Source organism: Parasteatoda tepidariorum, chromosome 3 (genome assembly GCF_982258835.1).
Source record: "Parasteatoda tepidariorum strain Cologne lab strain chromosome 3, Ptep-v5.0, whole genome shotgun sequence".
Lineage (NCBI taxonomy): Eukaryota > Metazoa > Arthropoda > Arachnida > Araneae > Theridiidae > Parasteatoda > Parasteatoda tepidariorum.
In genome coordinates, this window is record NC_141757.1 from 67,016,982 (window position 1) to 67,029,975 (window position 12,994).

A 12,994-nucleotide genomic window follows, 5' to 3' on the forward strand; every position below is an offset into this window, starting at 1 on the left:
ATGATTTGTCACATCAAAAATCTGGGATATCTCCTTATGATACTGATAGAGTAATAATGATTTGTCACATCAAAAATCTGGGATATCTCCTTATGACACTGATAGAATAATTATGATTTGTAAGTTATGTAATCCATGGGTCACATCAAAAATCTGAGATATCTCCTTATGATACTGATAGAATAATAATGATTTGTAAGGTATATAATCCATGGGTCACATCAAAAATCTGAGATATCTCCTTATGATACTGATAGAATAATAATGATTTGTCACATCAAAAATCTGGGATATCTTCTTATGATACTGATAGAATAATAATGATTTGTAAGGTATATAATCCATGGGTCACATCAAAAATCTGGGATATCTCCTTATGACACTGATAGAATAATAATAACTTGTAAGGTATATAATCCATGGGTCACATCAAAAATCTGGGATATCTCCTTATGACACTGATAGAATAATAATGATTTGTAAGGTATATAATCCATGGGTCACATCAAATATCTGAGATATCTCCTTATGACACTGATAGAATAATGATTTGTAAGGTATATAATCCATGGGTCACATCAAAAATCTGGGATATCTCCTTATGACACTGATAGAATAATAATGATTTGTAAGGTATATAATCCATGGACCACATCAAAGATCTGGGATATCTCCTTATGCTAAGATAGAATATAAAACCAAATGTCGTACGTGGTTAGGACATTCTAACGGCTAAAAAATAAGCATATTTCTTAGTCGTTTTTCTTTTTAACAATGGAATAATGGACAAAACAATGGAATAAACCAAGTTCTAAATAAAGTTCTGTAGAACTATAAAAATTAATTTTTCCGAAGCCATAAAAAAAAAAAAAACAGACGACTGAACAGATTTTCTTCGATGAAGTCGTGAAAAATCGAAGGGTCAAGGATCGTAAAAAGTCCAAGTTGGAATAATGAGATACAACTCGCTTTTACCACTAATGTTTATGTAACAATAAATAAAAAAATGGGTTCCTTAAAATTATTCTTGAAGAATGTTGTTAGATACGATGGAGTTCAAATCATTACAAAACACTCTCAACATAAAATATATTTAATAAAAAAAAAGGTATGATGTTAATGCTACAGTGCCAATGAGGAAACTGAATACAATTAATCCTTTTCGATGGGCGAAAACAAAAAAGAGCGAACATCCTGAATAACTTTAGCTCTAATAATCGAATTTTCACGAATTAGGTCTCAATTTTAATAGTTAAAGGGCCTACCCGTAAATATACTAATTAATCTGTATAAGCAATATTTTAAGCTACGAATTATTATTACGAATTATAAACTATTGGAACCATGTTTTCCTGATAGTGGCTATAATTTGAAGGTCATTAATCCAAATTCGCAGAAAAAGAGCACGTTTATTCAGAAAGAATGTTTTATTACCTGATTTCGTAAATCGCTTGCGCAATTTTAAGTGAAACTGACGAATCATTTAGAACGAGTCCAATCATTTGGTCAAAAGAAATAAAGACTTTTTTTCACTCTTCAATTAAATTTAAAAAAAAAAAAAATTTCGATTATACGTGCAAATCGCTACAGAAATAGATAAAATAATCATTTATTTTTTGGCATACCGATTATTTTTTTTTTTTTATAAATTCGAAATTTCGAAAAAAAATTACCAAGAAATTATTTGAAAAATAAACAAATAAAAACTATGCAATAATATTAAATGATCATACTTGCTACTGTGAAGAATTAATTGTAAATACGCAATATAAACTTGAAGTCAATTAATGACGATTTTTTCGATTTATGACGTTAAACGATCGCCAAATTTAATCGTAGCCTTGAGAAAAAATTTTAACCACATACACGTCACTGCCCGTTTTAAAGGGCGAACTCATTCATACATCTATTCATTCATTCATTGAAAGATTGTAATTTTCGACCTAAACCAGAGGACTATCAATCTCCAGTATAATTCCCCGTATCGATTTGTTATGGGAACTTGGGGACTTCGTGACCCGACAGATTTAATGTGCACCAGTCACCATTTACTACACGGGGAATCTTCGGACGGCGGGGATCAAACTCGCAATCTCTTGGACATGGGCCCAACGCCCTATCAACCAGTCGCGCATTCCCCGGTAGTCGAGCAATTTAATGAGGACCAATACCGCGTACCCTTGGTCCCTACGTAGGTTGATCAAAGTTGTCACCCACCCGCTTACTGACCACAACCAGTGATGCTTGACTTTGGTGATCTGCTGGGAGCAGTATCTTTATACGATCAGTTCTTTGCGGGACAAATTAGAAGATCAAGTAATTATGGTTTATTATAATTGTTTTCTGTTATCATTTTAACTTCAAACTAATAAATTAACTTATCATTTCAAAATGTGTTAAAGCTTAATCTGAGTGTTTTAAAATCAATAGTTCCATAGTGAACTGGTCGTAAAACACGGTTCCCAGTAGATTATGCAGGTCCTGGTAGTAAAATTGATAAACGGATACACAAAAACTCCCAGCTCTACTTATCCTATTTAATATTCTGGGAACAGAAATCCCTCACAGAAATTCGTTAACAAAAATATTTTTTTAAAGGTGAGTTTTCGAATAAGGTGAGTTTTCGAATATTCTTTTTTGAAATTGTCCTGCAGTGGACTCATCATAGAGACACGGTTCCCCAGTAGAACACCGAAGTCAAGCATCACTGGCTGCGGTTAGTAAGCGGATGGGTGACCACATTGATCAGCCTGTGTAGGGACTGAGGGTGCATGGTATCGGTCCTCGTTAAATTGTTCTACCTTAAAGTGCTCGACTTAGCGCGTAGGTGGTTAGGCTACTAAAGCAGAGGAGCCATCCTCACTGTTGAAGATCAAAATGGTAATGGCATGTCTTCGGATCATCTTAAGGGATGATTCCCAGTTCGTCGCTAATGGCCCATTGTGCAGCTCTAGTGTGACGTAAAAATTTTTCCTAACTTATAAGCCCCCATCAAATTGAAGAACAGAATGAACAGTTTTGAGAAGGACCACCCAAAGATAAATCCAGGATAAAGGTGGGATTCGAGCCCACCTGACCGAGCGCTATTACCCGCCAAACGCTGTGCAAAGCGTGGAGGTAGCGGGTTCGAATCCCGCTGTTACCCTGGATGGATCTTTGTGCTGTTCTTCTCTGTATTGTGCTATCTGTCCTTCTGTTTTGATTAGATTTTTAAGCCTCAATTGAGCATATAAGCCTACAAATGTATGTAATTCCTATAAACGAAAGAACAATGCCCCTCGGCCACAGTAGCCCCCAGACATTGACAAAAGTGCTTCATCCATCAGATTTTCGAAGCATAATTCCATGTTATGAATTAGTTGTAAGGCCATTTAAAAATACAACTTATTAGTATAAATCTATTAATAAAGTTAGTAATTGTTTGAATTATGTATAAATAATATTAACTCACCAAAACTAACGTTGCAGTTTTATGACACCACGGAAATTGAATCTTACAGTATTTGATTGGGAAAAGAAAATTGTTTTATTAAAGAAAGTAAATAGAAAGTTCTACTGAATAAGGAATTAAGCACGTTAGATATTCCATCTTAGAAAGATCAGTCAACCCACAAGTCGTCAAGGTAAAACAAAAAGCAAAATCTAACTTTAAAAAAAAGAGAGATTTTGATTTTCTGTATTATAATGATAATCCAACTTTGTTTTGTGTATATTAGTTATTGTGTTTATGTAAGAAAGCATTATAGTTTATTTTGGACGAAGTTAATACAATATATCATATTTTGTTTTGTCTAAGGTAAGTGCAATTGTTATGAATTTTTAAAAGAAAATAATTATTATTATAAGATAATTTATTATAACCACTATACTCTTTTACCCAAGCATCTGAGTTTGTAAATAATAATAGTTCTTTCTATTGTAATAATAAAAAGAGTTATTTGTTTTTAATAGATTAGGCAAATATCCTCTTTGTCTCAGGATCTAAAGCTTTAGTCTTAGAATTTTATGTAATACAAATTCTTTTTTTTTTTCAATAATTATAAATTTATTTTTTGAGCTATAGCTTTATATTTGTATTCAGATTTATATTTGTTAAAATTATCTTTTCTTCCAAGCAAGCAAAGCGAGAGGAATATACCAAATAATTCCAGCCATTTACAGGTTTCTTCAAATTAAAAAGGCTTTCCACTTTTTACATTTTAACTTACTGAGACTTACCTGCTCGATATTTTCCTATTAATTAAAAAACTATTTATTTTTTTAAATCTTTTTATTAATTAAAACATGCTCGATTGGACCTAATTACTTAAATTTCAGAGTTGCAAGTATTTTTAAAACTTCTTCAAAGTTCTAAGTTGTACAAAGCACAAGTTTTAAGTTTCAAGTTCAAGCTATTTTTACTGCCTTAAAGTATGGTAGTTAAATGAATGCAATGAAACAAAATATTAATAAAAATATTAATTATTTAATAATTTACCATAAGTTAACATGGAAAAAATAGGTACCCGCTTCCGTGACAGGAGGAAAATCTTTGCATTAAAACCATTCTTTTGTAATCTCCACAGTAATTTTTTCCACTATTTACGAAAGGCAGGGAATATTGAAAATTTGACACGCACCTCTAGTACTACACCACAATTTTTAAAACAATAAAACAGCAAAAAATTTTCTATTGAATGAAATAAAGAAAAACCGGTTGGGTCTGTGTAAAAGACAATTTACCAAAAGACAGTTGTTAAAAAGGGTTAATTAATCAGACAACGTTTAGTGAATAACAAATGAGATACTCTTTGTTTTTTAACGGGACACTGGTAGAGTAGAAGGAAAATGTTCATATTCTTTCCAGATACTTAATTCTTTCAGATTCTGACTAATTATGCAGAGTAAAATAAGGGTCATTTGCAGCTGTTTTGATTAGAAAACTAGCTTTGTTTTCTCGTTGTACCCTGCATATTTATATTAAAATACTAGTTCTGAGGTTGTAATTACCATTTATCAAAGTAGTTGAAGTAAACCGGAACTAAAGGCTGTTTTTCTTTGTCACATATTATTTTGAAATTATCTTTGTAATACTGGAAAAAAATCATTTAAGCAATTAAATTTTAACCGAGTGATTAAAAGAAAACAAGTCATAAATCAAATTTTCGATTTTAACAAATCATAATTCAAATTTTCGCCGAACTTTATGTAACCACGAGTGGTTCACGTACTGCCTTCGTTGGTATATTCATTGATGGTAAAATAGTGTAGTGCGCGAAATGAAAAATCGAACACCTTAATAACTTGTGATCTAATGATCGGATTTTCGCGTACTGAGTCTCATTCTAAATGTATCTGAGCCCTAACCTTAAATATGCTAATTAATTAGTGCAGATGATATTTTAAGTTAAGAATTATTGTATTTTCTCGGAATAAATATGTCTTTTCCCCAACGAAATTCGATTCTTGATCTTCAAAATTAAGGAAGTAGCCTAATTTTGGAAAATATGGTTCCAATAGTTTAAGCAGTAGATAGGTAAAAAGCTTAGGCCTCTTATTACACTTTTTTACGTGTGACGCCATTATATCCGGAACAAATTAAGCAAACTAAGATATTTTTAAGCACCAAAGATTCCCTGTAAAAAAAAAAATAATATTCATTTTTTTTGTAATTTACTAATGATTGAAAAAAATGTGAATCGTGAAGTATGCAAATTTTTGCACCAATTTAATCTATAACTTTAAATGACGTAATCTAAAATTTGAGGGAAATTGGCCAAATATTTATTTAGAAATAAAAATTTAAAATACTGACAACTTTAAGTAGGCGGAATACGCAAAAAGTGAAATTAACATTAAGGGGCCCTAACTTTTGACAGTTCTCTAAGCATTTAGGACCCTATTTTTCCGATTGTAGCTACTCCCATATTTTGGGAGTCAGGAATGTATAATGTTATTTGTAACAAAATGCATAGTGTGAATTCCTGAAGAAGATTTAAATTATTAGAGAGATTTAGCAGTTTCTTGTAGTATTTCCTTACGTTCTCGTATATAACTTTGCGTATCTTACTTATATCAGAACAATCACCGTTCCCAGAAATTTTGGCGGAACCTACTTACCTACACAAGCGGGATGCTACGCAACAGCGCAAAACCTCTCGCATGTTTCGTTCTCTTCTTAAGTCCCTTCAAAATCGATTTTCGCAGTATCACAATAACCATAGCTTGCAATATTCTTCCTAAAATAACCCTCATAGTGCTACCAATTAAGAACTGTATTGAAACAACCAGATTTTACTATGAAAAAAGGATTAAAATAACCAGATTTTACTATGAAAAAAGGATTAAAATAACCATATTTTATGTGAAAAAAGAATTACAAAAATCAAATTCGAACTAAATTCAATAAAAGGATTAAGAATAATTTATTCCTGTGGTCAAAGACTTAAGCCATTTTTTTTCTCTCTACCCAGACAAACAAAACATTTATTTTAGACACATTCTAAGAAATTATTTCCTTTCACTAAGATAACTTCACCATGATGTGAGAAATAAAAACAGGCCATAAATATCTTCTCTGACGACGAATAATTTATATGGAATTAAATGATCTGGAACGCGATATGACCATATAAAGTTCTTCAATACCCAGCACTGTTGATTTATTCTCTTGCTTTATAAAACAATCTCATTACTAGATGTTAAGGTCTTGACGCGGTTGGTGACGTTGTGAGGAGGTAATAAATTTGAATACTACATCCCATTAAATCAGAATCACGGAAAGAAGAAAAACTGCTGCCAAAGATGTTTTCTAAAGGATGATTGAAGTAACGAAAGGTCAATCATTGATTTGAAGAAGGAAAACATTGCCTTCTCAGCGTGAAGTATTGTGTAAGAACTGGAAATATGTTAATCGTTCATTGAAAAATAAAGAAAAAAATTTTAATGAAGCAAATTTTGGGTGGAACATAAATGCGTCAATTTCAGGTGCATGTTTTTTCTTTTTTTTTGTCTTTTTTTTGCGAGCTTGCGAGTAAAACATACTTTTTATATTATAACAGTCGTTGAATAGCCGAGCTAATTTTGGGTTTATTATTACTAATGTTGAATTCCGTAGCCTTGTAATTTTGAGCCCAATCCTGAAGACAAGGGAACTGCTAAATCAAGTATTGGAAGAAATTAACTTTCGTGGAGGACATTTTGATGGGACTAACCCGCATTTGCGTTGCATGGAGAGGAAAACCTCCCATAGTTAGCCGGACGGTCAGGGGACTCTAACCCATGATGCGTCTACCACTGAGAATATTTTACCCAAGCTCGCACTCAGTACGACCCGGGTGCGGAATTCGTATCAACCAGCCATTGCTGTGATTCGAACCCGGTTCACCTCATTGGAAGGCGAACGCTCTATTCCTTGAGCCAGCACGGCTGGAGGTGAAAATGTTTGTAGTTATCATTTCCAGTAATTCAGGAAAGACTGAGTGTTTTTAATTGGATTGCACATCACGTGTTCTGATCCACACTCTAAAATATTGCAAGTAGTTCAAATGCAGCTTTATCAATCTAATTTTTATTTGTACTATCAGATGTTGAATAGACAAACAGAGAAAAAATATTTCTCTTCAACAGATGAATGCTTATATTGTACTTTGACTATTGTGGAATAAACAAAAATGTCTTATGAGCAAAAAAGAAAAATCCGCTATAGATAGATTTGTTTGTATTGTAAATTACTTATTAAGGAGCTAGATGTAGAAATGGATATAAGCTTCGTGGAGGACTTTTTGATGGAACTACCTCGCATTTGCTTTACATGAAGAGGAAACCCACGGTTAGTCTGATGGCAAGGGGACTTTAACCCATGATCCGTCTACCACTGAAAAAATTTTACGTCAGCATTGCTGTCAGTGCGAGCCGGTTGCGGAATTCGTATTAACCAAGCCATCGCTGTGGAATTCACCTGATCAGATTGTTTTTTTATGAAATTATCTAGAATAAAATACCAGTGAAAAAAGAAATAGAAAAAGTTTGCAGATCTATTATCGTGCATTTATAAAAAAATATATTAGTATTTCTCATCGCGCTTTTCAAATCATAATAAAATTCCCAATAAAGAAATGTTTCCTTATTAACCATTTTCACCATTTATCATTTTTATTTTTCCTCCTCATTTCAACAAAAAACAAACCAACTTATTATATTCATTTTCTCATGAAGCAAACACCACAATCAAATTCAGAACTATACATACTATAGATGACGCTTCAGGCCAGCTAATTCAACTGGCAGGAGCAAAACCTTATTTTAAGCTTATTAATGACAAATGAAAGTGATAAAAAATAATTTTTTTTCGAGTAATATGTTTTAAAAGAATCAGTAGTCTTTTATTTAATGCGTACACAATTGTTTCCATTCACTTTATTGAATGTCAGGCTCCGCTGAAAGAAGATTGATCATTTAAGATTCCATCACAGCCGAAAATAAATTGGGAATCGCTGGTATACAGTAAAACACATAATGCTTTTGTACTACTTTTTACATCATAAATTACAAAATATTTAAAGAAATTGTTTCAATTCCTTTTGAAACAATTTACCACACGACTTAAATTGCTTTTATATTAACAATTTTTCAATTAAATAAAGTTCTCAAAAGCACTTACCAATTTTAAACAAGATAAGCCTTGACATCGTATGATAAATCATTAACCCCGAGTATTTTATTGTATGGAGCGTGACAACGTGTTATTTTCTTTTTCAGCACGAACATATACACGAGCAAAACAAACCGTTTTACTTTTTTGTTTTTTTACGGGGGATACTACCGTAAATTATTGCTGGCGTTACATTTATTTTCTCAAAAGTTGAATGAATCGACAGAGTGCTTTGTCTTTTTTAGTTTTGAGTCCAGTTTTCCGAATAATATAGAGCATAAGTTCATAATATTTTTATTCTTACAGTTCACCTTGTAAGGCAAAGTATCCCACGGCCCCTTCAAAATAAATCCATCTTTTAAATTTTTATAAAAATAATTTAGGTCAAAATAAGTAAAAAGTATCATATTTAGCATTCTAATAATTTATGGTTATGAAATACAGCTTGAAATACTGGTGTCTTTTTATGTGTTAAAGGTGAAATCTTCCACAAACGGCTCGCTTTCAAACAATTATTTTTCATATTTGCAACTATTTAGATTTAAGAAAAAGTTATTCATCATTGAAATGGTTATGATAATCAGCTATAATAATTTATGGTCATGAAATACCGGTGTCTTTTTATGTGTTAAAGGTGAAATCTTCCACAAACGGCTCGCTTTCAAACAATTATTTTTCATATTTGCAACTATTTAGATTTAAGAAAAAGTTATTCATCATTGAAATGGTTATGAAATACAGCTATAATAATTTATGGTCATGAAATACAGCTTGAAATACCGGTGTCTTTTTAAGGGTTAAAGGTGAAATCTTCCACAAACGGCTCACTTCCAAACAATTATTTTTCATATTTGCAACTATTTAGATTTAAGAAAAAGTTATTCATCATTGAAATGGTTATGAAATACAGCTATAATAATTTATGGTCATGAAATACAGCTTGAAATACCGGTGTCTTTTTATGGGTTAAAGGTGAAATCTTCCACAAACGGCTCACTTCCAAACAATTATTTTTCATATTTGCAACTATTTAGATTTAAGAAAAAGTTATTCATCATTGAAATGGTTATGAAATACAGCTATAATAATTTATGGTCATGAAATATAGCTTGAAATACCGGTGTCTTTTTATGGGTTAAAGGTGAAATCTTCCACAAACGGCTCACTTCCAAACAATTATTTTTCATATTTGCAACTATTTAGATTTAAGAAAAAGTTATTCATCATTGAAATGGTTATGAAATACAGCTATAATAATTTATGGTCATGAAATACAGCTTGAAATACCGGTGTCTTTTTAAGGGTTAAAGGTGAAATCTTCCACAAACGGCTCACTTCCAAACAATTATTTTTCATATTTGCAACTATTTAGATTTAAGAAAAAGTTATTCATCATTGAAATGGTTATGAAATACAGCTATAATAATTTATGGTCATGAAATACAGCTTGAAATACCGGTGTCTTTTTATGGGTTAAAGGTGAAATCTTCCACAAACGGCTCACTTCCAAACAATTATTTTTCATATTTGCAACTATTTAGATTTAAGAAAAAGTTATTCATCATTGAAATGGTTATGAAATACAGCTATAATAATTTATGGTCATGAAATATAGCTTGAAATACCGGTGTCTTTTTATGGGTTAAAGGTGAAATCTTCCACAAACGGCTCACTTCCAAACAATTATTTTTCATATTTGCAACTATTTAGATTTAAGAAAAAGTTATTCATCATTGAAATGGTTATGAAATACAGCTATAATAATTTATGGTCATGAAATACAGCTTGAAATACCGGTGTCTTTTTATGGGTTAAAGGTGAAATCTTCCACAAACGGCTCACTTCCAAACAATTATTTTTCATATTTGCAACTATTTAGATTTAAGAAAAAGTTATTCATCATTGAAATGGTTATGAAATACAGCTATAATAATTTATGGTCATGAAATACAGCTTGAAATACCGGTGTCTTTTTAGGGGTAAAGGTGAAATCTTCCACAAACGGCTCACTTCCAAACAATTATTTTTCATATTTGCAACTATTTAGATTTAAGAAAAAGTTATTCATCATTGAAATAGTTATGAAATACAGCTATAATAATTTATGGTCATGAAATACAGCTTGAAATACCGGTGTCTTTTTATGGGTTAAAGGTGAAATCTTCCACAAACGGCTCACTTCCAAGCAATTATTTTTCATATTTGCAACTATTTAGATTTAAGAAAAAGTTATTCATCATTGAAATGGTTATGAAATACAGCTATAATAATTTATGGTCATGAAATACAGCTTGAAATACCGGTGTCTTTTTATGTGTTAAAGGTGAAATCTTCCACAAACGGCTCACTTCCAAGCAATTATTTTTCATATTTGCAACTATTTAGATTTAAGAAAAAGTTATTCATCATTGAAATGGTTATGAAATACAGCTATAATAATTTATGGTCATGAAATACAGCTTGAAATACCGGTGTCTTTTTATGTGTTAAAGGTGAAATCTTCCACAAACGGCTCACTTCCAAACAATTATTTTTCATATTTGCAACTATTTAGATTTAAGAAAAAGTTATTCATCATTGAAATGGTTATGAAATACAGCTATAATAATTTATGGTCATGAAATACAGCTTGAAATACCGGTGTCTTTTTATGGGTTAAAGGTGAAATCTTCCACAAACGGCTCACTTCCAAACAATTATTTTTCATATTTGCAACTATTTAGATTTAAGAAAAAGTTATTCATCATTGAAATGGTTATGAAATACAGCTATAATAATTTATGGTCATGAAATACAGCTTGAAATACCGGTGTCTTTTTATGGGTTAAAGGTGAAATCTTCCACAAACGGCTCACTTCCAAACAATTATTTTTCATATTTGCAACTATTTAGATTTAAGAAAAAGTTATTCATCATTGAAATGGTTATGAAATACAGCTATAATAATTTATGGTCATGAAATATAGCTTGAAATACCGGTGTCTTTTTATGGGTTAAAGGTGAAATCTTCCACAAACGGCTCACTTCCAAACAATTATTTTTCATATTTGCAACTATTTAGATTTAAGAAAAAGTTATTCATCATTGAAATGGTTATGAAATACAGCTATAATAATTTATGGTCATGAAATATAGCTTGAAATACCGGTGTCTTTTTATGGGTTAAAGGTGAAATCTTCCACAAACGGCTCACTTCCAAACAATTATTTTTCATATTTGCAACTATTTAGATTTAAGAAAAAGTTATTCATCATTGAAATAGTTATGAAATACAGCTATAATAATTTATGGTCATGAAATACAGCTTGAAATACCGGTGTCTTTTTATGGGTTAAAGGTGAAATCTTCCACAAACGGCTCACTTCCAAGCAATTATTTTTCATATTTGCAACTATTTAGATTTAAGAAAAAGTTATTCATCATTGAAATGGTTATGAAATACAGCTATAATAATTTATGGTCATGAAATACAGCTTGAAATACCGGTGTCTTTTTATGTGTTAAAGGTGAAATCTTCCACAAACGGCTCACTTCCAAGCAATTATTTTTCATATTTGCAACTATTTAGATTTAAGAAAAAGTTATTCATCATTGAAATGGTTATGAAATACAGCTATAATAATTTATGGTCATGAAATACAGCTTGAAATACCGGTGTCTTTTTATGTGTTAAAGGTGAAATCTTCCACAAACGGCTCACTTCCAAACAATTATTTTTCATATTTGCAACTATTTAGATTTAAGAAAAAGTTATTCATCATTGAAATGGTTATGAAATACAGCTATAATAATTTATGGTCATGAAATACAGCTTGAAATACCGGTGTCTTTTTATGGGTTAAAGGTGAAATCTTCCACAAACGGCTCACTTCCAAACAATTATTTTTCATATTTGCAACTATTTAGATTTAAGAAAAAGTTATTCATCATTGAAATGGTTATGAAATACAGCTATAATAATTTATGGTCATGAAATACAGCTTGAAATACCGGTGTCTTTTTATGGGTTAAAGGTGAAATCTTCCACAAACGGCTCACTTCCAAACAATTATTTTTCATATTTGCAACTATTTAGATTTAAGAAAAAGTTATTCATCATTGAAATGGTTATGAAATACAGCTATAATAATTTATGGTCATGAAATATAGCTTGAAATACCGGTGTCTTTTTATGGGTTAAAGGTGAAATCTTCCACAAACGGCTCACTTCCAAACAATTATTTTTCATATTTGCAACTATTTAGATTTAAGAAAAAGTTATTCATCATTGAAATGGTTATGAAATACAGCTATAATAATTTATGGTCATGAAATACAGCTTGAAATACCGGTGTCTTTTTATGGGTTAAAGGTGAAATCTTC

The 12,994-nt window shown here is 31.1% G+C and overlaps 1 protein-coding gene across 3 annotated transcripts in view; it reads left to right on the forward strand.

The window, feature by feature from the left end:
* The first annotated feature begins 3,297 nt into the window (after positions 1-3,297).
* Positions 3,298-12,994, forward strand: part of LOC107449238 (innexin inx2) — a 33,401-nt gene continuing 23,704 nt past the window's right edge. The window contains exon 1 of one of the 3 annotated variants that reach the window (XM_016064727.4): positions 3,298-3,623. The gene's annotated coding sequence lies outside the window, so the exon portion shown is untranslated. Of the gene's footprint in view, positions 3,624-3,646; positions 3,797-12,994 lie in introns of those variants that run through there. The other 2 variants (XM_016064759.4, XM_016064735.4) reach the window with 2 other exon arrangements.